The following is a 26,223-nucleotide window of genomic DNA, read 5'->3' as shown; positions in this document are numbered from 1 at the left end:
AAAAACTTCCTGACTGTAAGAGCAATACGACAATGGAACCAATTCTCTAGGGAGGTGGTGGGCTCTCCCACACTGGCGGCATTCAAGACGAGGCTGGACAGCCATCTGTCAGGGATGCTCTGACTTGGATTCCTGCATTGAGCAGGGAGTTGGACTCGATGGCCTTGTAGGCCCCTTCCAACCCTCCTATTCTATGATTCTATGATTCTATGATTCTATGATGATGATGATGTAACATCGTAAGGTATGTGGTGGTGGAAGAGCATTCGGAAGCAGAAGGACAGAATTCCTGTTGTGTTTACCTTGCAAACTCATTCCTGGAATTCCATAAGGGATTTCAGGCACTGGCCCTATTTGAATATTTTAATTCCCCTCGACTGAGATTTCCAACATGGCAGCTGTTGGCACCAGTGTGCCCACAGACACCTCTCTTGGTACCCACCCCTCCTGATTTTTATTGTATTTCTTAAGATGTTTTTAAATTGGCAGGTTGCCATGCCACAAAGCAAAATGCTCTCCTCCACCATCATCTTTATGTGGGTTTGGAAGAGGGTTTTCTTTTTTAAAATGTTTTGGAGTTTAGCCCCCACATCTCTCTTGTCCTTAGGTTCCTGAGCAGGTTACTCTTCTTTTAGTCTTACCAGTTTGGTTTTTGGAAAATGAGTGTTTTGTGACCAGCCATGCCCACCATGATAGCCATTTATGAATGGGCAAGTCATTCCCCAATGCAGGGATGTACGAAAGTCACTTACCTTTTCGAAGGGTGACATTTGTGTGTGGGGGAGGCGCTCCGTCCCTCCCCCCGAAATTCTCTCCAGCTGGCTCCGCTCTGCGGAGATTCTGCAGAGCCACCGGCCAGGGCCGCCTGCAGCTGGACATCCGGCCGCTGGGCAGCTTGCAGGGACGCAAATGGCGGCGGCCATAGCCACTGCCATTTGCATCCCTGTATTTTGCCATGATAGGCTACGTAAATATTTACGTAGCCTATCACGGCAAAACAAAAACAAAAACAGCAAACGCAAATGGCGGCGGCTACGGCGGCCGCCATTTGTGTTCCCTTTTTTTTTTGCCGTGATAGGTTATGTAAATATTTACGTAGCGTATTATGGCAAAAAAAGGAACGCAAATGGCAGCCACTATGCCATTTGCGCCCCTCTCTTTTGCCGTAACAGCCTATGTAAATATTTATGTAGGCTATCACAGCCAAAAAAAAAAAAGGAACGCAAATGGCAGCTGCTGTAGCCACCGCCATTTGCGTTCGCTCTTCTGTTTTTTGCCGTGATAGGCTACATAAATACTTACACAGCCTATCATGGCTTCCGCAGGGATGCAAATGGCATCCCTGTATTAGCTTTGATAGGCTACGTAAGTATTTACGTAGCCTATCACGGCTATAGTGATGAAGCGAATGGCGGCTGCGGCCACCATTCGCAAGTCAGTGCGAACGGCAGCAGGTAGGTGTCCCGTTCCGCCACAGATTTCGGGGGGTTGAATGAACTGGCATTCAGCCTCACCAAGGTCTGTGGTGGAATTCTCTGACATCCCTACCCCAATGGCACACATTTTGTGAAACTGCCCATAACACTCTCTCAAAATTCCAAATGTTGCCACTGCCTCAAAAAGGTTGGGGAACCCTGCCTCACACATTTAGAATTGCATGATGGAGAACAGGGATGAGTGCGCTAGCTCCACCCCCTCCATTGCTAGCTCCACCCCCTCCACCCACTGGGGCCAGTGCTGGCTCTAGGTTTTTGAGGGCCCTTGGGCAAGACATCCTCAATAGAGATTTGCACAAATTACAGCTACAAATTGCCCACATTTGTACAATTTCCACACATTTTGACTGCAATTTGTTCAAATATGCATAATTTTCACAAATTATAGCTATAATTTGTACAAATAATGCAAAATTGCACAAATTACAGCTGAAATTTGTGCAAAGGCTTTTGTACATGAAAAAAATGTTACAGAAATTCCCCCAGCTGGCCCGACTCATTGCACGCTCTGGCTCAAAACAGAACAGAATCCAGGTGGCTGAGCCAACGAATGCTCATTGAGCGCCACCCCCCCAACCAGATTCCTCCAACATCCCTAGCTGCTCTTGCTCGTGTCAGAGATTTCGCCACGAATCTCGGGGAGGCCGAATGCCAGCGCATTCGGCCCCCCAAAATTGGTGGCAAAACGGTCTGCCCCCCCGCCCCCCCGGGACGGGACTTACCTTGGGCAAATCCTCCTGGCGGCGGCTGTGACGGCGGTTTGGCGGTGGTTTGGTGGCGGTTTGGCGGCAGCGGCTGCCGGTCTTCCGACCGGCTGCCGCCGCCGCCATTTCCAGTAAAAAAAAAAAAAAACGTGATAGGCGACGTAAAGATTTATGTAGCCTATCATGGCTAGATTTTAAAAAAATACCGTGATAGGTTACGTAAATGTTTACGTAGCCTATCACGGCTGAGTAAAAAAACAACAAAAAAACCCCGCGCGTACGCAAATGGCGGTGCCCATGGGCGCCGCCATTTGCGTTCCTTATTTTGGCACGTCTAGTCTACGTAAACATTTATGTAGACTACGGCGAAAATAAGGGGAACGCAAATAGCGTAGCATCTATGCTATTTGCGTTCCCCTTATTTTCGCCGTAGTCTACGTAAATGTTTACGTAGACTAGACGTGCCAAAATAAGGAATGCAAATGGCAGCGCCCATGGGCACCGCCATTTGCGTATGCGCGGCTTTTGTTTTTTGTTTTTTTACTCAGCCGTGATAGGCTGCGTAAACATTTATGTAGCCTATCACGCTGACTGCAGGGATGCAAACGGCGGCGGCTGTGGCCGCCGCCGTTTGCGGCCCGGCCAGCCAGGATTCGGGGGTGGAGGGACGGAGTGCCTCCCCCCCTGCCAGAATTTCAGGGGGATGGACAGAGCGCCTCCCCCCCACCGCGAATCAAATTTCATTCAAGGTAAGTGACTTTCGTACATCCCTACTTGCTCCTCATCCTCTTTCTCATCATTGCTGCCACTTGCTTGCTTGACAAGCAGAGAGCCAGTGAGCAAGTAGGCAGTGGCATCTACTGCTCCTCCTCCTGACTACCAGCAGTGCCTGGGCCAGAGTAAAAGGCAGGTGAATAAGCAGGTTGCAATGAAGGAGGAGGAGGAGGAGGAGGAGGAGGAGGAGGAGGAGGAGAAGAAGAAGAAGAAGAAGAAGAAGAAGAAGAAGAAGAAGAAGAAGAAGAAGAAGAAGAGCAAGTTCATGTGGTTCTTTTCAGGGGGCCCTTGCTGGGATGTGGGTGCTTTGCAGGTGGCCAACCATGATTCCCTTGACACCGGCTCTGCCTGTGACCCTCCACAGGATGAATGTCTGCAGCAGGGACCCTGCTCTACTTGTGTAGGCTCCCTGTGCAATTTAGAAACATTGTGTGGGAAGGCAACGTGAGGAGAGCAGGCTCCACCTTGTGGAGGGTGACAGGCACAGCAATAGAAGGGGCAAAGCTAGCACTCTCAAGGTGGGGTGGGGGCTCTCCCACATTCAATTATAATCATGTGGGGGATGAGAATGCCCAAATAAGGCTACAGTTCTGGAGCAAAGAGAAATTATGGGGGTGTCATTACAAGCATTTGAGTGTAAAATTTTGTTACACCCTTCCTGTCTTCACAGAAGGCCCTGAGGAGAAAGGAGTGTTTCAGGTTCTTATGAAGGAAATTCCCCCAGTGTAAAATCAAGGCAGTGAGTGGGTCGGAGAAGCACGTGAGCAAGAGAAACAGGAGAAAAAATGTACCTCTTGGCAAGTCTGGGCTGCATGATCATTGTAGTCTTTGGCTACACCATAACCCAGAAGAGTTGCCATGGGAACCATTGCAAAAAGATTAAATATATCAAGGGGCCTTGATTGTGAGAAATGGGTGGAAATAAGAGAATTCAATTAACATAGAAATGGTGTTTTTGTTTTTCTCCCCAAGCCACGGTAGAAACCTTTAGATTCACAAACATCTAATTAAGAGGAGAAGTTGTAGTGAATGTCTGTGAGGCCTATTCAGAGGAGCGTGATTGCTCTATAATTGAAGCAAAATAAATAGTGCTTTATTTTGCAAAATGGAAATTAAATGGTTCACTTTCTTTTGTATTTCACTCTCCCCTTGTACCTTCTTCTGTATTTTGCTGGTTGGAGGCCGGCCGGCTACGTTGACCTTGAAGAGGAATTCACAGGTGCAATGGCTGTCAGCCATGAGGTAGCCAACTGGCTTTCATGTAGTTTAGAGTGAGGAGAACCACTGAACTCCCAACTTACATGTCAGTGTAGATATCTGCAAATGCTGAGCACAAACAGGTGGCAATCTGTGGGAAGAAAGTCAAGGTAGCTTTTGGTTATTTCTGATGCAGAGAGCAGGGTGGCCATGTGTCCTCTTTTACAGAGGACTGTCCTCTACTTTGAAGGCACCTTCTGTTTGAAGGGCTGTCCAGTAAAAAATAAAGATAAAAGTTAAAAGGGTAAGATAAAGAACCGTCAGAAGAGAGAGCAGCAAGGGGCTTGACTTTGCCCATCGACAGGCCCTGGACAGCAGGCTGAGCAAGGCACACAGGTTATCTGGCCAACAGTCTTCCATGCTTTGGTGAGATGTACTATATTTCTTTTTAAATTATACTAATTCTTTCTAAATTTGCTTCTATACAACTATATTAGCATATGCAAATTTTATGCAAATCGATGTCCTCTTTTGTCCTCTTTTCTGGTGATGCATGTCCTTTTTTTCATGATTTGTATGTGATAGACACCACCAAAGGCTGGTTCCTGGGTCTTTCAAACCTGGGGTAACACACATATTTGTACAGAGGTGCTGTCAGGGCAGAGGTCCAGCACCCCACTAAGCAGAATGAGCAAGAGGGCCCCCAAACACAGCAGATCTACACATTATCATTTAAAGAGGACACACACCCCCACCATTACATCCAGAGTCTAAAATAACTGTGTTTGTATACGTATACAAATTGATATTTATGCTGTGTTTGTATAGAGGTTCATCCTGAGCACAGAAAAAGTTAGTAAATGGTCATAACTCTTGTGTCAGGAGCACCTTAGCTGCCTCTTGCAGTTCCCTCCAATAGCCAACTCAGGACACACGACACAGATGATGAGGATTCTTTCCAAGGCTTTATTCCATTATTACTTTATGACTGTAACAGATACTAATGACTAGCGACTAAGCAAGGAACTGCACTGGGGATAGATAGCAGAGTAGCCTAAGCTCCAGGTAAGGCAGTTGGTCCCCGTTTGAAGGAGAACCGCGGGAAGACTCTGAACTTATCGGCTATGGAGAGATCCTCCCTCTTTCCCTTGGGTCCTCGGGATGCGACCGTTGTTTTAGCGCCAAATGAGTGGAGTGCCTCCTTTCAGCACCCTCCATCTGTCATCACTCCCTGCGTCTGTGCCGAGTGTCCAGCAAGCCCCCCTCCAGCGCTCTCTCGCTGCTAGGGTCACTATCTCTCCCAGGAATGTTGGCAGGAGGAATCTCTGCCAGCTGCTGTGCTTGTGAGAGATGAGTGAGCTCCTCTCCCACGGATTGCTGTTCTTCCTCAGAATTAGAACTGCTCTGGGGCTCTATGGGTTCAGTTTCCACCCTGACATCATCCCCGCTCCCATGAGGCCCCCACCTTGTGCTCCTCCCCTGGGGCCCCGGGTTTGTGGGGGTACAGCTGGTGGAAGTGCCTCAGCAGCAACGGAGCATGCACATTTTCCTCGGGTTCCCAGGATTGCTCAACTGGCCTGTACCCCTTCCAGTCCACCAGATATTTCAGGTGTCCGCAGGAAAGGCAGGAGTCCAGAATCTCCATGACCTCAAACTCCTCCTCCCCCTCCACCAGCACTGGCGGCAGGGGGGAGCCGGCTGAGCGATGAGGGTCACCAGAAACCAGGGGGGACAGCAAGGACCGATGAAAAACAGGATGGATCTTCATGGAGGGGGGGCGAAAAGCAACAGGGTTAATCTGGGCCGTAATCTGGAAAGGCCCCATGCGATGAGGCGTGAGCTTCTTTGCGGGCGAGTGAGAGGGGTGATATTGGGTGAACAACCAAACCCAGTCCCCCAGTTGCAGAGATGGACTCAGCTGGTGGTGCGGGTCTGCAGAGGCCTTGTAGGCTGTCTTGGCTTGCTCGAGGGAGTCTTGTAAGAGGTGGTGTACCACTCACAACTCCTCTAAAAAGTCATGGGCCACCGGCACCAAAGAGGAAGCTAAGGTGGATGGGAAAGCCTTGGGGTGGTAACCAAAATTGGCAAAAAAATGGAGTTTGGTGGGTTGAAGCATGGCAGGCATTGTTATAAGCAAATTCTGTGAGAGGCAGCAAGGAAAACCAGTAATCTTGCTGGTAATTGACATAACAGCGCAAATATTGCTCCAGAGTCACATTGGTGCGCTTAGTCTGACTGTCCGTCTGTGGATGGTGGGCAGAGGAAAGACGGAGCGTCACATGGAGAAACCCAAGTAGTTCCCTCCAGAAATGGGCAGTGAATTGGGCCCCCCTACCCGAAATGAGACCCTCGGGCCATCCATGGAGCCGGAAAATATGCGCCAAAAAAAGCTCCGCTGTCTCCCTGGCTGTGGGCAACCCAGAGCAGGGGATGAAATGGGCCATCTTAGAAAACAAATCCACCACCACCAGAATAGTGGTCTTACCATGTGAGCGAGGCAAGTCAGTGATGAAGTCAAGGGAGAGCAGTTTCCAAGGTCCTGAGGGGGTAGGCAGGGGGTGAAGCAAGCTTGTGGGCTTGCCTGAGGGGGCCTTCACCCACTGGCAGGTTGGGCAGGAGGCGACATAGGTCTTGATGTCCTGACACACATGAGGCCACCAAAAATCCCACGTCACTCCATGCAGGGTTTGGTGAAGCCAAAATGCCCAGCGGTGGGGGAGTTGTGGCACTGATCTATCAGTGGAGGGGTCTAGAAGGCACATAGACCCAGCCAGAATGGTAAAGCAGGCCACCACGCAAAGAGAAGAGGGTAGAGTGGGGAGGAGGGCAGAGGCTAGCCCCAATTCCTCCACTTTTGTGCGGACAAAAGCATCCTGAGCCTGTTCAGAGTGAAGGAGCTCCTCCCAAGAGCAAGGCACCACTGCTGCTGCCAGGCTGGGGGGGGGGAAGAATCGGGGGGGGATTCTCCTCACTCCCTGGCTGGAGGTCCAGCTTACGAGAAAGAGCATCTGCTTGTAGGTTGTCGGAGGCTTTCACATGGCAAATCTTAAGGTGGAACCGGGGGAAAGAAAGCAACCACCTAATCTGCCGCTGGTTTAAGGCAGGGGCTGTCTGAAGATGTTCCAGGTTGCGATGGTCGGTTCTAACCTCAACTGGGTGCTGTGCCCCCTCCAGAAGATGATGCCAGGTCTCCAAAGCGGATTTGATGGCCAACAGTTCCTTCTCCCAGATTGTATAATTCCTCTCAGACATGTTCAGCTTCCTGGAGTGGTAGGCACAGGGTTGCAACCTGCAACCACCCGATCTGGCTGAAAAAGCACATCCCCCACCGCAAAGTCAGAGGCATCAGTTTGCACTACAAAAGGCTTCCTCAGGTCGGGATGTAACAGGATCAGCTCAGAACTAAAAAGCTTCTTAAGTTCCTCGAAAGCCTGTTGGGCAGATGCCATCCAATGAAAAGGAGATTTCCTGCCCTTAAGGAGGTCCATGAGAGGAGATGTCAGCCGAGCAAAGCTGGGCAGGAACTTTCTGTAAAAATGTGCAAACCCCAGAAAACGTTGCAAGTTCTTCTTGGTGGATGGAGTCTGCCAGGAGAGGACAGCCTGGACCTTTGCAGGATCCATCCTGATACTGTCAGCTGAGATAATGTAGCTGAGATAGTCCAAAGAGGTTAGGTCAAATGCACATTTCTCCAGCTTGGCATAAAGATGGTGCTCGCGGATAAGGATGGCGGAGAATTTCTCTCCGAAACTTCGGGGGGCCGAGCGCCAACGTGTTCGGCCCCCCAAACAAGTTTCGGGGAGAACTTCTCCGCCCCCCCGCCCCCCGCACCCCTCCGGGACGGGACTTACCTTTGGCGAATGTCCCTCCCGGCGGCGGGTCTGGCCAGCGGTTCGTCGGCTCTTCGTCCGGGGTGGGAGCGGCAGCCGGTCTTTCGACCAGCTGCCGCCGCCGCCATTCCAATAAAAGAAAAACAAAACAAAACACCCCCGTGATAGGCTACGTGACGATTAACATAGCCTATCACGGCTAGATTTGCAAAGTCAGACGTGATAGGCTACGTAAATCGTCACATAGCCTATCACGGGTGACTTTAAAAAAAAAAAAAGCGCGTACGGATAATGGCGGCCCCCATAGGGAGCCGCCATTCCCATTCCTTATTTGGTTGCTGTAGTCTACATAAAGATTACGTAGACTACGGCGAAAATAAGGGCAACGCTATTTGCGTTGCCCTTATTTTCGCCGTAGTCTACGTAAAGATTTACGTAGACTACAGCGACCAAATAAGGAACGCAAATGGCGGCTCCCTATGGGGGCCGCCATTTGCGTACAAGCTTTTTTTTTTTTTTTAAGTCACTCGTGATAGGCTACGTGACGATTTACGTAGCCTATCATGGCTGACTTTGCAGATCTAGCCGTGATAGGCTACGTTAATCGTCACGTAGCCTATCACGGGGGCGTTTTTTTTTTTTTAACTTTTAATTTCGCGGCCGGGCGAGGCGAGGCGCCTCCTCCCCGGCCTGAATTTCGGCCAGGTGAGGCGGGAAGCCTCCCCCCCGGCCTGAATTTCGGCCGGGCGAGGCGGGAAGCCTCCCCCCCCAGCCTGAACTTCGTGGGGGGAGCAGCGAAGTGCCTCCCCCCCACCGCGAAAAGCTGCGAGACCAGGTAAGTGACTTTCGTGCACCCCTACTCGCGGAGGTGCTGGAGGATGGCAGAGACATGGTGCTGATGGGCGTGGGGGTCCTCAGAAAATATAAGTAAATCATCGAGATAATCCATGAGGAAAGTGTCCAAATAGTCCCGGAAAATGGCATGCATAAAACGTGAAAACATGGGGGGGGGGCCGCAGGTGAGCCCAAACGGCATCACTAGGTATTCATATGCTCCGTACTGGATGCCAAAACAGGTCTTCCACTCATCTCCTTCCTGGATGTGAATCAGACTGTAGGCACCACACAGGTCCAACTTTGTGAAAATTTTGGCTCACCCCAGATGCTTCAGCATCTCTGGTATGAGGGGGAGGGTATACTTGTTGGGGATCGTGACCAAATTCAATGCTCGGAGGTCATGCACTGGGTGGAGTTCTCCTGATTTTTTGTGCACAAACATGGTAGGGGAGCAGCTGGCGGAGGAGGAGGGGCGAATGAAGCCACAGCTGAGGTTTTTGTCCAAAAACTCCCACAGAGCTCGAAGCTCCGGCTCTGACATCGAATACAGCTGGCCAGCGGGGATGGTCGCCCCAGGAATGAGGTTAATGGCACAGTCAAAAGGGTGGTGAGGGGGGAGCTGGTCAGCCTCCTTCTTGTCGAAAACATCCCAAAAAGCCGCATACTTCTCTGGGAGGGTCACGGTAGCTGAAGAACTTCCAGAAGCAGACGAGGAAGGGGAGGAAAGGGTTAAGGCCTGGACTGGGACTGGCACCTCGGTTGGGAGGCAATGATCCCGGCAGTAGGGAGACAAGAACTCCACTTGCTGAAGCCCCCAAGAAATCTGAGGATTATGCTTAGAGAGCCAGGAAACACCCAGCACGATTGGGTATTGGGGAACCTTGGTCAAGTGTAGGGATGTCAGAGAATTCCGCCATGGATCTCAATGCCCCTGTCAAGGGCTCCTTGGAGGCCTCTCTCAGTCTAATCCAGTAGCCAAGTCCAGACACAGACAAAGGGATTCCTTTCAAAGCTTTATTCTTCTTTTACAACTTAACAACTCTACAGGTAGCAACTAGATCTGAGCAGCAGAGTACCTATGCCCTAAGTTAGAACAGTTGGTCCCCGTTTGAAAGGGAATTACTGGCAGACCCCTGAACTTAAGGACTAGGGAGAGTCTCTCCCCTTTTCCCTTGGATCCTCTGGGCGCAGCCGTTGTTTGCGCGCCAACCGGGCACTACGCCTCCTTTCTGCGCCCTCCATTTGGCGCCGCTCTCTGCGTCGGCGTCGCGCGTCCACCAAGACTACTTCCCACACTCAGTCACTCCCTGGACTGCTTTCTAATCTAGGAATGCTGGTGGGAGGAATCTCCGTAAGCTGTGGGCCCTGGGAAAGAGGAGCGCGCTCCTCTTCCAGGAGCGACTGCTCTTCCTCAGAATCAGAACTACTCTGGGATTCTATGGGCTCAGTGTCCACCCTGACAGCCCCCTGAAATCTGTGGTGGAACGGCCTGCCCCCCCCCCCGCGGATCCCCCCTGGGACGAGATTTACCTGGGGCGGATGTTCTGGGCAGCAGCAGCTCCGGTGGCAGCTTCAGTGGCTGGTCTTCCGACCGGCTGCTGCCGCCGCCATTTGCAGTCTTGTCATTGTTTTTTTTACAGAGACGTGATAGGCTACATAAAGACTCACGTAGCCTATCACATCCCGGTTAAAAAAAAAAAAAGCGTACGCAAATGGCGGCGGCTATGGCTGCCGCCTTTTGCGTTCCTTATTTTTCGCCATCTTAGTCTACGTAAATATTTACATAGACTAAGACAGTGAAAAATAAGGAACGCAAATGGCGGCGGCAATAGCTGCCGCCACTTACATACATGGTTTTGTGGGTTTTTTTACCCAGAGCCCTCCGTGGCCGGAAATCCGGCTGCGGACAGCCCTGGCCTGGGCCTGGCCAGCTGCTCCGCAGAGCCGCCGCAGAGCACAGCCGGCCATCGAGGATTCTGGGGGGGAGGACCAGATCGCCTCCCCCCTGTCGAGGATTCCGGGGGGAAGGATGAAATGCCTTCCCCCCCACCATGAACAGAATCCGCAAAAAGGTAAGTGACTTTCATACATCCTTAGCCAAGTAAAACTGAATCTGCTCAACGTGTGACTGGGCGCGCAGAGTGAGCGGAGCTGTAATCCGGGTCACCGCGGCCGAAGAAAGAGGACGCCCATCAATGGTCTCCACTGCCAAGGGGGCAGAAAGGGGCAGGGTAAGAATCTTGGGGAGGTGAGCGAACGTTTCATCCATGAAACTGGTCGTAGCCCCAGCGTCCACTAAAGCTAGGGCCTCCACCCCACTCCACTGGGAGGAGTGGAGGTGAACATTAGGGGTGGACGAAAGTCACTTACCTGTCGTCGAAGGACTTTCGCGGTGGGGGGGAGGCGCTTCGCTGGTCCCCCCGCGAAGTTCCGGCCGGGGGGGGAGGCTTCCCGCCTCGGCCCGGCTGAAATTCAGGCCGGGGGGGAGGCTTCCTGCCTTGGCCCGGCCGAAATTCAGGCCGGGAAGGAGGCTTCCCGCCTCGCCCAGCTGCGAACGCGAAAGTTTAAAAAAAAAAAAAAGTCCCCTGATAGGCTACGTGACGATTCACGTAGCCTATCACGGCTAGATCTGCAAAGTCAGCCGTGATAGGCTACGTCAATCGTCACGTAGCCTATCACGGGTGACTTAAAAAAAAAAAAATCGTGTACGCTAATGGCGGCCCCCATAGGGAGCCGCCATTCGCATTCCTTATTTAGTCGCTGTAGTCTACGTAAATGTTTACGTAGACTACGGTGAAAATAAGGGCAATGCAAATAGCGTTGCCCTTATTTTCACCGTAGTCTACGTAAACATTTATGTAGACTACAGCGACCAAATAAGGAACGCGAATGGCGGCTCCCTATGGGGGCCGCCATTATCCGTACGCACTTTTTTTTTTTTTTTTAAAGTCACCCATGATAGGCTACGTGATGATTGACGTAGCCTATCACGGCTGACTTTGCAAATCTAGCCGTGATAGGCTACGTGAATCGTCACGTAGCCTATCAGGGGGCGTTTTTTTCTTTCTTTCATTGCAATGGTGGCGGCGGCAGCCGGTCGAAAGACCAGCTGCCGCTCCCGCCCCGCTCGAACACCCGCCGAACCGCCGGCCGGACCTGCCACCGGGAGGGACATTCGGTGAAGGTAAGTCCCGTCCCAGGGGGGGTGCGGGGGGCGGGGGGGTTCGGAGGATTTCTCCCTGAAACTTGTTCGGGGGGCCGAACACGTTGGCGCTCGGCCCCCCGAAGTTTCGGGGAGAAATTCTCCGCCATCCCTAGTGAACATACAATAGCAGATGGGAGGGTGGGGGGGTTGCGGAAAGCACCCACCTGGTGGAGAACCAACCCCCACACTGGAGACCCCCAGCAAGCTTGGGGGGCAGCCTAGTCAGGCCTAGGGGCAAGGAGGAGGAGGAAGGAGAGGAGGAGGAGGCAGTGGGGCTGCAGGTCTGGTGTGGCAGGTTTTGGCGAAAAGTCCCAGCTTTCCACAACAAAAGCATCGGCGCTCTGCGTGCCGCCGCTCTAGTTCCTCTGGTGACAGCGGGGCTCAGGTAGCTCCCAGCTGCATCGGGGCCTCCTCCGCCCCCACCGCAGGGGCGAGAGGTGGGGGAGGGGGCAGGAAATGTAGGGGAATGGGAGGAGGGAAATCTCGGCTCCTGGAGCCCCGCCGGGTTTGCCGGTGCCCCTCCAACGCTATTTGCATTGCCCTTATTTTCACCGTAGTCTACGTAAAGATTTACGTAGACTACAGTGACCAAATAAGGAACGCGAATAGCAGCTCCCTATGGGGGCCGCCATTAGCGTACGTGCTTTTTTTTTTTTTAAAGTCACCCGTGATAGGCTACGTGACGATTAACGTAGCCTATCATGGCTGACTTTGCAGATCTAGCCGTGATAGGCTACATTAATCGTCACGTAGCCTATCACGGGGGCGTTTTTTTTTTAAAAAAAAACACTTTGGAGTTCGCGGCCGGGCGAGGTGGGAAGCCTCCCCCCCGGCCTGAATTTTGGCCGGGCGAGGCGGGAAGCCTCCCCCCCCAGCCTGAACTTCGTGGGGGGAGCAGCGAAGCGCCTCCCCCCCACCGCGAACAAGCTTCGACTACAGGTAAGTGACTTTCGTCCACCCCTAATGTACAGCTCCGATTGGGCACGGAAAATCTGAAAAAGTCCTTTCTCGCCAGAAAGCGTCTCTGGCAGAGCCACCGGGCACTTGCAGCGGGGGGGAATTGGGGGTGGTGGGGGTTGAGCCGCAGCTTGCAGAGCCTGTACGGCAGTCATCAGTTGAGCCACTTGATCACAAAGAGCCTGGTTCTCTTGCGCGAGAGCTTGTACCGCTGCGTCCATGGCTCCCTCCAGAGGCAACAGGAGCAGAGAGAGAGAAAGAAAAGAGGAATGGGGACCAAGCTGTCAGGAGCGCCCTAGCTGCCTCTTGCAGTCCCCTCCAATAGCCAACTCAGGACACAGACGACGAGGATTCTTTCCAAGGCTTTATTCCTTTATGACTCTTACAGATACTAATCACTAGCGACTAAGCAAGGAACTGGGGATAGATATCAGGGTAGCCTAAGCTCCAGGTAAGGCAGTTGGTCCCCGTTTGAAGGAGAACTGCGGGAAGACTCTGAACTCCCTCTTTCCCTTGGGTCCTTGGGACGCGACCGTTGTTTGAGCGCCAAACGAGCAGAACGCCTCCTTTCCGTGCCCTCCATCTGTCGTCGTTCCCTGCGTCTGCGCCGAGCATCCAGCAAGCCCCTGTCCAGCGCTCTCTCACTGCCAGGGTCACTATCTCTCCCAGGAATGCTGGCAGGAGGAATCTCTGCCAGCTGCTGTGCTTGTGAGAGATGAGCGAGCTCCTCTCCCATGGATTGCTGTTCTTTCTCAGAATCAGAACTGCTCTGGAGTTCTATGGGCTCAGTTTCCACCCTGACATCTTGTCATACTATGACAAAGGGGTTAGCTCTGTTCTCCTCATGTTCTCCTCATCAAACTATATTGGATCTCCATTGAAGGCTTCCATGGTGATTTTTTGTAGACTGTGGGACTTGAGTAAAAGAAAAGGACCTAGGGCTCTGAATAGACCTGAGCATAGTCATCTTCTGGGTTAATGGGTTAGCAAACTCCTTTATGTCTATAGAAATAATGAGTTATGTGTAGCTCTAGGCAAATGTTCTGTCTGAAGCTCTTCCTAATGTGATCTAGTTATCAACTTGAAGAGGGCAGCAGATCTGGCTCCATACTGCCTCAGCAAATTCTGAGCTCATTTCAAACATATTGACTGAGCCAGCCCAGAGCAAACCTGTCCAATCACATCCAGGTTCTTTTATTACTTAGTTCAGTGGTGGACATAAGGTAGATCTTCAGATGTTTCAACTTCAATTCCCATAAGTTCCTGCCAGCATGGCCAATGGTCAGGAATACTGGGACATGAAGTCCAAAACATCTGCAGATCTACCTTCTGCCCACCCTGACTCCGTCTCTCATAATACTAGAACCTGGGGTCAACCCATGAAGCTGATTGGTGGGAGATTCAGTACAGATAAAAGGAAGTACTTCTTCACACAGTGCATAGTTAAACTATGGAATTCGCTACCACAAGATGTAGTGATGGCTAGGGATGGGGGAGAATTTCTCCCCGAAACTTCAGGGGGCAGAGCACCAACGCATTCGGTCCTCCGAAGGTTGTTTGGGGAGAACTTCTTCGCCCCCCCGCCCCCCGCCCCCCCCCCCGGGATGGGACTTACCTTTCACGAATGTTCCTCCCGGCGGCGGGTCCTGGCGGCGGTTCGTCAGGTCTTCGTCAGGGGTGGGGGCGGCAGCCGGTCTTTCGACCGGCTGCCACCGCCACCATTACAAACAAAGTAAAAAAAACAACAATGCCCCTGTGATAGGCTACGTAACGATTAACGTAGCCTATCACGGCTAGATTTGCAAAGTCAGCCGTGATAGGCTACGTTAATCGTCACGTAGCCTATCACGGGTGACTTAAAAAAAAAAAAAAAGCACGTACGGCTAATGGCCGCCCCCATAGGGAGCCGCCATTCCCGTTCCTTATTTGGTCCCTGTAGTCTACGTAAAGATTTACGTAGACTACGGCGAAAATAAGGGCAACGCAAATAGCGTTGCCCTTATTTTCGCCGTAGTCTACGTAAATCTTTACGTAGACTACAGGGACCAAATAAGGAACGCGAATGGTGGCTCCCTATGGGGGCCGCCATTTGCGTACGCGCTTTTTTTTTTTTCAAAGTCATCCGTGATAGGCTACGTGACGATTAATGTAGCCTATTACGGCTGATTTTGCAGATCTAGCTGTGATAGGCTACGTTAATCATTACGAAGCCTATCACAGGGGCGTTTTGTTTTTTTTCTTTTTAAGTTCGCGGCCGGGGAGACGGGGCGCTTCTCCCCAGCCTGAATTTCGGCTGGGCGAGGCGGGGAGTCTCCCCCCCGGCCTGAATTTCGGCCGGGCGAGGAGGGAAGCCTCCCCCCCCGGCCTGAACTTCGGGGGGAGCAGTGAAGCGCCTCCCCCCCACCGTGAAGCAAGCTGCGAGACCAGGTAAGTGACTTTCGTGCACCCCTAGTGATGGCCACCATTTGGGTGGCTTTAAAAGGGGGTTGGACAAATTCCTGGAGATAAAGGCTATCAATGGCTACTAGTCTTGATGGCTATGTGCTATCTCCAGTACCAGAGGCAGTGAGCCTATGTACACCAGTTGCTGGGGAACATGGGTAGGAGGGTGCTGTTGCACTCAGGTCTTGCTTGTGGGTTTTCTGTGGGCCACTGTGGCCCTGTGTGAACAGAATGCTGGACCAGGTGGACCCTTCGTCTGATCCAGCATGGCTCTTATGTTCTTAGTTATTTCATTAATTGATTTAATAAATTTCCAGGAGAATTGACAATAAATCAACCAGTTAGTAATACAATAATAAAACAGTATCACAGGCAGTTTGGCTGGCAGGTTTATGGGCCCATGTTACCATATTGTTTCATACTTACATTGCTTAGTGTTCTGGCAATAGTTAATATAACATTCTCAGTATTACGCATCCTGGGAAAGAAATAAACAAAATGCAATGAATTCATTAAAGAATGCTTTTTCGCCTTTTGATTTAGAAAGTGGAGAGAAACATATGGAAATGAGGGGGAAAATACTTTCAGCTCTTGTAATTATTCAAGGTCATATTTCAATGTGAATCCACACAAAGAATATCCAGTGCTGGAAGTTTTTGTTTCCATCACATTTTTTCTCTCCCTGTGCTGTTGTACTGCTCACTTTATTATAGCTGTCACAATCTGTTCTGCATCCAGTATGATTTGGATCCCCAAAGATTTCCCCCCCACATAGCAAACATCCTGAAATGGTGACCTGCTTTAACAACAGGAAATATATTTCTTAAACAGTACAATATCTGCTCATTTTAAATTGTCCCATTTCCCAGAAAAAAATCTGACATCAAGTAATGTTTGCCCAATGTTTGCTCTCATCTCATGAAACTCCAAACCACATCAAGCCTATGATTGTGTGTTCATTCTGAATAGCAACCAACCATTTTTTCATCTTCTAATCAATGCACACTAAATAATAAGTAACAGCAAACAACATCAAATCAGGCAAATATCAAAAGGTCACTGCCCATCATTCATATTCCATCTGCCAGCAACTTGGCAGGGCTCAATTTAATCAACGATTGTTCTAGTATTTTAATCCTTGATGGGATCTTCTAGGCCCACTGATAAAGGCTTCGGCTATCTAGATTTTAATGTGTTAGCTGGTTAATTAACCCATTGAAATAAAGATGACTGAATACCAACACCGACAATAGTTTGTTAAAGCAGCATCTATTGATTGAAACCTTGCAACTTAATGATATAAGATGGACAAATAACTCATCATTTGGACAAAGCATACCTTAAACACAATGGGTTGGATCCAGAGTTAGTCATATGTAGAGTCGACCATGGGACATAAGTTAGTCATAACTAAGTCTGGATCCAACCCAATTGTCCCATCCAGAGATTTCCTGTGAGTATGTGAGATCAGTTTACAAAAATCCCGGGGTGTTTCACATACATAAGTTGCATTTATTTCAGTGGGTTTACTGGAAGTATGACTAAGTCTGGATCTAACCCAATTGTCCCATTTCCTGTGAGTGTGTGAGATCCAATGTATGCCTAGGAGGCTGCCATTCCTGGTCGGACTATTTCTCCATCTAGTCAGCTTGTCTACTCCAGGGGTGAGCAGACTTCAGACTTGTTAGATCTACTTTTTAAAGTCTAGAACCTCAAGATCCACCAACCAGAACTGGGTCCAAAAGACATACATTTAGAATTGAAAAACAGGGCACTATCTCTGAGCACATTCTGAGCCTAGGAACTTAACTGAGCTCACAGTCCTTTCCGCACAAAAGTAAACTCCTTGTTACCCCAAGCTTTCTTCATTTCAGCAGCTACATTTAGGTGGGAGAAATCATTTTGTCATTATGATTGTTGAACACTGGGGACTCAGACCCTTGCTGATCTACTATCACTTAAAAATATACTAGAAGATCCTGATTGACCTTCTGACTATTCCTGGTCTTCTCTGACTGACAGTAATTCTCAAGGGTCTCAGGCAGAGCTCTTACATTCTCAGGCAGAGGTCTTACAGCCTACTAGCCAGTGCTTTTAACTGGTGATGGCAGGAATTATTGTCCTTTTCCCAAACTCAGGAGTTCAATGACTGGAGCACCCCACATTTATTCCTTTGTCAAAAAGCATCCCCATGGTTGAGCAGGATTTGTTGTGCCTTTGTGCCATACAGTGACCTTCTTCCAAATGTCACCTCACTGTTATGTTTTTTAAAACTTCTGGAACTAGGAATCCTGTGTGAAGCTGTAGCAGTCACAGTGGCTTTAGTCCGCTCTCCCTGTTTTTATCTAATGATCTTGACTAGCCCCATGCAATGTCAGACAAGGAAGAAGGATGACCTCTCTCAGCACTGCAGCCACTCAGCAGGAGAGGGAAAACCTAATCAGAAGACTCAGAAGTATAGCCGCTTTGGGGGCAATTTGGAGGTGATAACCCTAACAGCAAAATATTTGCACTGACCTTCACATATTTGTATTACATGACTTGAAAAAAAATGGTTAAGAATCAAGATAAGGGCACTGTGTGTGTGTGTGTGTGTATGTGTGTGGTGAGGGCAGTGCTGAGAGACAAATGTGCTGTAGAACATCATCCACCATCTCATGTAGAACTTTCTGTGTCTGCATGCCACTTTCCACCCTAACAAAAGGCTGAAGGACATACACATTTATGCCAGTAGCTGCAAAAGCCTCCTAACTAACACGTCTCTTGAAGAGTAAAAAGGACTCCAGGAAAGCAATTCAAATTTCCAGAATGCCTAGACAGGAAAATGTATGAAGGCTTTAGGAAGAAAAGGGTCTATTAAAGAGATGCACTTAACGTGAATCACATTACTAAAAAGAAGCTCAAATGACACCCCCCTCCCATTTAGAAGGTTTAATCATCTTCTAGGATCTCAGCCACCTAAACAGAGTATTAGACCATGATTATCTGGTTTCCCCATGTCTTACCTGTCTCTTTGTAGTACTTTATCTACATTAGAGGTGAAACAAAAGAGTTATTTTTGCCATTCATTTTAGATTAATCTACAGCTATTTGAGTCTGACAAAATGAGAAGGCAAATGAAAAGCATCCCTCATTTAATCTGGGAGGTTTGAGGTGCGATTCCCCCTTCCACATGGGCTATTGCCAACATCGGACTCTTATCCATTATATAAGAGTATCACTGCTTAAAATAGGGTGGCCATTTGTGAATCATCCAAAAAGAGGACATGCATCCAAAAAGAGGACAAAAGAGGACATCAATTTGCATATGCTAATTGATACATACAGATGCAAATGTAGAAATAATTATTATAATTTAAATAGAAATACAGTACATCTCACCACAGTGTGGAAGGCTGTGATCAGATGACCTGTGCCTTGTTCATTCTGCTGTCTAGGTGCTGTTGATGGGCAATTTCAAGGCCCAGTTCTTCTTTCTGAGGGTTCTTTATACCAACCAGACTTGGGCTGGACAGCCCTTCAAAGAGAGGTCTGTCCTCTGTAAAAGAGAACACATAGCTAAAAAATAATTTTGAAATGCAAGGCTGTACCTGAAAGGCCTGGCCTTTCTGGGGAAACAAGGCTGGAAGTGGCGGAGTTTCAGCAGGATGTGACTGCATTCCTTCCCAGGGGCTAGACGGGAAGAGGTAAAAAGCGTGATTTCACAACCAGAAGCAGTCCATCTGGCCAAAATGGAGCAGTGTTATGGCCGTATGACTTGTAATGGTCATATAAAAGATACATTTTCACGGGCTCAACCAAGTAAGGCAAGTAAGACATGTCATGGAACAGAATCTCCTTAAAGTACATGTGGGCAACTTGCAGCTGTAATCTGTCCAGAGAACATTAGCTGAGCAGATTAGAAACGTACTAAATAAATAAATAACTTGCATCCCTCAGGCCACATGCAGTCCTCAGAGGCCTTCAGTGTGGCCCACCATGAGTGCCCAAGCTCATGAGTGCCCAAGCCACTGTAGGCCCTGCCACTGAATTCCCCCTTTTGCTGCCACTGTGGTAGAGAATAGGGCTGTGCACGGACCCCCCACTTCAGATGCCACTTTGGGCCCTCCCAATCAGCCCTGCTTTGACTCAGACTGATTCAGACAACCTCTGTTTCGACTCGGTTCCAGGTCCAACGTGAGATTCAGATATCCGGATCACTTGGTTTGGCCGTTTTCCCATTGACTTGCACGGGGAAACACCAATAGCCATACCCTTTTTAGATTTCATGATAAATACATGAAATTTGGGGTCCTCTCTGCCGACATGGAGGGGACCCCACCTGCCAAATTTCAGACAGTTTGGCCCAGTACTTTTTGTGCTAGGTGCAGCTGAAATTTGAGTTTTTCCACAAAAACTCTCAAAGCAAAGAGCTATACCTCTCAGCGCTGCGTTGCCTCCTGGTCCTCCCTGCTTGGTTATGGCCGTGTTTCCATGACAATGGAAGAAGAAGCTAATGGAGGAGTACTGATTTTTAAAAAAGGAATTAGCTTTGCTGCAACGTAGCCCATGCAGGGCTCCATGAGCAGGTTCTCCACACCAGTAAAAATTGCTTCACAGAACATACTTCCTGGTAGGGGTGGGGGTTGGAATGCACATCATCTGACTGGCAGGGGCTGCTCAACCAATAAGAGTTGGCCCCTCCCCCCTTCTCCTTTCCCCTGAAAGTCCAGATGCACCTGCATTTCAGGAGCATGCCTCATTGATCACAAGGGGAGATACTTCTGAGTAGGCAGACATATGCTTGTGCTGGGAAAGAGAGCAGCAAACACAACGGGGACTGGGTAAAATGAGGATCCATAAAATCAAAAAGGGATCCTCAAGATTTCATATGATTTTTAAAGGGGAGAACCACAAAACCACCATCCCATCACAGAGCACATCTGCCTCCACGGACTGAAGCAGAAAAATCATGGATCCACCACTTGTGGGTGCAGCCATGGTGGAAAAAATTGGATTCGAGGCAGGGATCTTTAGGGATCCTCATGATTTTTACAAGAAAGATACCCCCAAACATTGTCATATCACAGAGCACATCTATGCCCATGGATTGAGTGACAAAAAACATAGATTTTGCAGCTTCATAGCACTGTCATGTTATAAAGCCATGGAAAAGATGCCCAATTCAATATGGAGCCTCTGAATTTTTACATTGGGTCCCCCGGCTCACCCCACATCAAAGCATAGAAATCATCTCTAAGTATGCACACTAAGAATCCCAGATCTTTTGCTTCACCTCAAATGGTGTGAAAATCATATGAAATCAAGAGGATCCCTGCCTCAGATCCCTGTTTTTGTGCTGTGACTGCACTGATGAGTGGTGGATCCATGATTTTTCTGATTCAGTCCATGGAGGCAGATGTGCTCTGTGATTGACTGGTGGTTCTCCCCTTTAAAAATCATATGAAATCATGAGGATCCTTTTTTTTATTTCATGGATCCTTGTTTTACTTTCTTCCAACACAAAGACGGAAACCAGAACCCATTTTAACCCTCAGGATCTCTATAATGAAGGGGTGCTGTCTCTTGTCTATTGAGGAGGTAAATCGCTGGTGGAAACACCCCCAAGGACTGCTAGCCATCTCCTGCTCATGAGGAGGAGATAGCTAGTGATCAGCAGGGACGTGCGCCTCACCTCGTCCTCCTGCCTGGAGTGACCGGAGGGGAGAGCAGAGGGGGGGAGGGGGGTCTCACTTCTCAGATCTCTAAATAACACCACCAGAATGATCTCTGTCTCTGAAACGCAGTTTTTCTCTAGTTATTCAATCTTCCTCCCTCCTCCACCACTGTCTCTGATTGAAGATTGCTGGGTTTCTTTCAGCCCTGATTTGACAACTAGAGTTTCCTTCACCACAACTCCCTCCCTCCCCCCCTCCCTCCCCCTCAATCCCTTGCTGAACTTTCTGAAGCTGAAACTTTTGGTACCAGGCTGTCTGGGTTGCTCAGAATGAATCACCGTGTCGGACAAGGGGCTTCATATACAAGCGGCTTCGCTCTGCTTGTTGCTATTCTGCTCCACCTAGTACCACATGGAGGCACCTCCAAAACAGCCCACTTCGACTTATTATTCGGGCTTCAGACTGAAGCAGTGCAGAGCCCTAGTAGAGAAGATGGCATGCAGGGAAAATCATCCCCAAGCAGCATCTTCCCCATTTTAATTGTGCTCCCACCAGCCCTCCACACAAATGTTTGGCACGCTGGCAGGAGCATAATTTATATGAGGAAAATGGTGCATAGGAAGTGTTATTCCCACTCACTGTCCTTCCCACTTGACTTGTGTGCCTCCCTCTCCTGCCCAGCTGATCAGCACTGGGTTGGGAAATAAGATCACAGTGCACAGGGAGAGGAGGTTTAAACCTCCCCATCCCTGCACGTTGAGATAGGGGAAAGAGTGTGTGAATAAGTGTTTCTTTACGTGTGTGTGTGTGTGTGTGTGTGTGTGTATATGTGTATGTGTTGCCCCTTACTCAGTGCCCAGATTCAGGTTTTCAGAGTTTGCAAGTCTGTCCATATGTTACTAGTTTATGCAATATACTTCCCTATTTATGCAAACATAGGAATGATTCCCAGGTTTGTTTCCTTTTTGTTTTTAAAGTAATATCAGAAACAACCCTTATGGGTTTTATTTTAGCCCCTTTTAAAAAATGTGTTCAGCAACATTCACTCTGTGTGTGCCTAGCCCTGTATATGAGAGTCTAACACACCAACCTCCCTGCCAAATAATTATCTTGCTGCATCTAAACCTGCTCTGCCTAGAAGCTGCTCCCAGCTTCTGTGTTAGATCCATGCCCTAAAGGATCATTTTGAGTGAAAGCGTACTTGCGTTTTAGAAGTCGGTGAAAAAATTACCTGGTCTGTGATCATTCTTTTAGCACTTCCAGAGATTACACATCACCTGAAGAAGGCGTCTCTCTGCCAACCTGGGTCAGGTCATCAGCTTACGTGGTCCCGTGAATTGCTTATGAACGTCCTCTTCAGAGTTCTAAAGGGGAAAAATCATGAGGCATAAAGGGTGCTCATTGGCGTAATGTGGCTGTGAGAGGCTCTAGGGGGTTGGTTACTCATCTAGGTTATGCAGAACAGAGACTTAGTGTGGAAAGAGGTGTATGAGGGGAATATCTCATGATAGTGTCATCTATGCACTAAATTTGAACTGCACTGACAAAATCAGAGGTGATGATTTATCTGAGAGAAAATAATCGAGTAATAGATATAGAAGTCAACCTCATTAAGATGTAGATGCATAAGATGTCCTTGAGGCTGGCAAATACAGAATTTAAAATGGATATAGCAGAATGAGCATCAAGCCATGTATGAAGACAGCCGAAAGGAGAGGCTATTGAAAAACACTTTGACGGAATAGAGAGACTCAATATCATGACCCCTGAGGATCAGGGGTATAAAATATCATTTCCTGTGTTAGCATACCCCAAGGGCTTAAATCTATTCATTGGCTGAGTGTTACATTCATCCCACAGAGGTTTGTGGGAATTTCTGAAATAGTGTTAGACCACTGGCCTAACACTGCTTCAGAAATTTGTTGGTACCCCAGGCAAGTGGATGGTGGGGAAAGGAAAGAGAGGCAGACCACATTGAGTCTCTGTAATCGAGTCATTGTGTATCCTATTAGGCTTGTGAGTGTAGCTTTGGATCTTGAATCTGAGTCCCCATAATTTCGTATGGGGCAAGTTCAAGATTTTATAAATGGAGCTGTTTTGGTGGGCATTGCATTTGGTGACTGTTTTTAAATTAGCAGCAGCAAAAGTTGGAGCAAAGTATTTATCTCCATAATGGGTGGGGATGGGCAGGGAAGCAACCTTTGGGGTATGATCTGTGCCGTGTTAAGGCCAGGCTCAAACAGGAAGGATGCCAGTTATGCTCATTATATCATGTTGACGCAAGACTTATTCAGCCCCTGCCAGATGCTACTGACCCCTCCCTTACACCGGAGTTTTTGTAATACTCATTGACTGCACCCAGAGCATTGTACTGTTCTGTTTTTCTGTACACATACTCTGGTTGGTTGGCTTCAAATTTAAAACCAGCAATATAAAAATCAATCCCACTACCTGATCACCAGAGGACCAGGGCTATACTTCAATACACAGGAGCCCAAGACCAACTTGGGTATGAAGAATTAGACTTGCCTCGATTTTTGGATCCCAGTCTAATTCTGCAAATTCTTCACATAATATCTGCAATTTTAGGTAAAGAGGGTAAACAGCCAAACATTTGAAGAAAAGGTCTATATGCCATTCAGATTTTGATAATCACAAATTTGAAGGAGATTTGTTCATGGAATAACAATTGGCATCAGTGTGGGACTTGCTCTAGTTAATTACTAAAAAGAGAGGGTTTTTTAAAATTATTACTTCAGGTGTTAGGAACGTATGAAGCTTCCTTATACGGAGTCAGACTGGTCCAGGGGAGGCTGGTGGCTCTGATTTTGGTGGGACTGTGAATCCATTCGAGGTTCAGTCAGAACCAGCCGGAACTCTAAATGAGCTATCCAAGGTGCTGAATCATATCCCTCAAATAGGTTCAGCACCTTAGATAGTCCCTTTAGAATTCTGGCTGGTTCTGACTGAAACCCAGAATCGATTTACAGCCCCACCAAAATCAGAGCCACCGACCTCCACTGGATTGGTCCATCTAGCTCAGAACTGTATTGTCTGCAATGAATGGCAATGGCTCTCCAGGGCTTCTGACAGGAATCCTACCTGATGATGCTAGGGTTTGAACATGGGACCTCCTGCCTTTAAAGCATGTAACTGAGCCATAGCCCTTCCCCAATCCAGTGATGAGCCCTGCCCCTGAATTAAGCTTTCAGGTGGGGGGGGGGGTGCCCTCAAATGGCAAAGATTTTGGAAAGGGGGCAGTGCAAATTCTAGTGCTTTTGCAGTGTTTTAGGTTATTAACTACAATTTGACCAGTAGACGGATATTTAGGCTAATTTTAATAACTGTGTCTATTAGCACCATGTACCAAGAGTGCATCAGACTATTGGACTAGATTTAATCTCCTAAGTAAAAAATGTGCCAAAATGGAGGGCCAAATTGGAGGTAGTGTATACCAGCTGATGCCACAGATGGAGGACAGAATACTGGGATCTGATAACATTGCAGCTGAGTCCACAGCTCCACTCGAACCAAATCAAATTTGGTACTACATCGCTACCTGCCGCTAACATTTCCTAACACAAATGTTCCTAGTGTTTCTCTCTCAAGAGATTCCTTTTACACATACTATTTGAATAGCTCTCTACATTTTTCTCTGTTAAGAATGTCACTGGCCATTTTGTCTTGCAGACTAAGGACAGATACTGAAGCTGAAGCTCAAATATTTTGGCCACCTAATGCGAAGAGAAAACTCTCTGGAAAAGACCCTGATGCTGGGAAAGACTGAAGGCAAAAGGAGAAGGGGACGTCAGAGGATGAGATGGCTAGATAGTATCACCGATGCAATGAATATGAACTTGAGCACGCTCCGGGAGAGAGCGCAGGACAGGAAGGCCTGGCGTGCTATGGTCCATGGGGTCACGAAGAGTCGGACATGACTGAACGACTGAACAACAACAACCTTTTTATATGTTTGCTTCTGTCAGTGAGTGTATGCCAATCTTTGTGCCAAATCTCCTAGCCACTCTTCAGGATGTGCTGACAGGTAACCTCTGTAAATTTTGAAGGCTGGCAAATCCTGTCAACAGAAGTTGGTTCAATAAACATTGGGGTGACACTAGAATATATAGCTTAAAGGTGGGAAAGGTTACACTGAGAGCATACAATTATTAAAGATCAAAGATTTTGATACATATAAAGAAATAATGGATGACTTGAGAGCAGCAACTGCTAGGCAATTACCATGTGTTTTCCGCACTTCTTCTTTGCCTGAAGAGAAAAGCCATCATGTTGGCCTCTTGTCTTTATGCCCAAGCCAACTATGAACAGTATTTGGCACAAGGTCTAACCTAGGCCTGGTCCTGATTTGTATTCAGTTGGCTGTTGGTATTGGCTCTGGATAATGAGATAGGAAAGACCCCATCACAGTATCCAGCATTTGTTTTGTTCTTTAAATCCTGCAGTACATGTTGTGGAATCATATATAATAAATGTAGTGTGAATTACAAATGTGAATATCTTCACATAAATCTCTTCATTTCCCCCCCTAGAGGCTGATGTGTTACGCTCCATATATTCAGTACCTTGCATGGGGAGCTCTTCATCTATAAGATCATAAATGAATGTTTTTCAACCAAGGGTGCATATAGCCCCCATGGGTATGAATGTGATTGGTAAAAATATTCAACACAAAACAATTAGGTTTGTCTCCATCTTGGAACAGCAGGCTGGTGGAAGAGCATAAGTTACACAAGGAGCTCTGTGCGGAAACAGGAAACAAAAGGCTGTGTTGGTAATGCTCACACTCACTAAAAGAAGCTAAGCCAAATCAAATCTTTGCCAGTAAGACCTGGACAGTGTGTATGCTCACCTGTCATGTGCACTCTTATGTTTGATCTGAGTTGTAAGAGAAGGAGTATACAGATGTCTTCCTTTCTGAAGTGATATTGATATGAAAACAACTGCAATAGATAACATCCTTCTTGTTTGAACAAAATGCTACTCATCTGAGTCCATTTCAAGCATCACATAGGGCAAACTATTGCCTATGAAAGCTCATGCCAAAATAAACTATACTTAGATAGGTTTTTAGTTGCAACTACAGATAATATTGTGTAGTGTTGC

Source organism: Heloderma suspectum, chromosome 5 (assembly GCF_057233095.1).
Source record: "Heloderma suspectum isolate Gila_16-S chromosome 5, 16-S_ref, whole genome shotgun sequence".
Taxonomy (NCBI): domain Eukaryota; kingdom Metazoa; phylum Chordata; class Lepidosauria; order Squamata; family Helodermatidae; genus Heloderma; species Heloderma suspectum.
The sequence above is the reverse complement of the archived record's forward strand: the minus strand, read 5'-3'. Positions refer to the sequence as shown.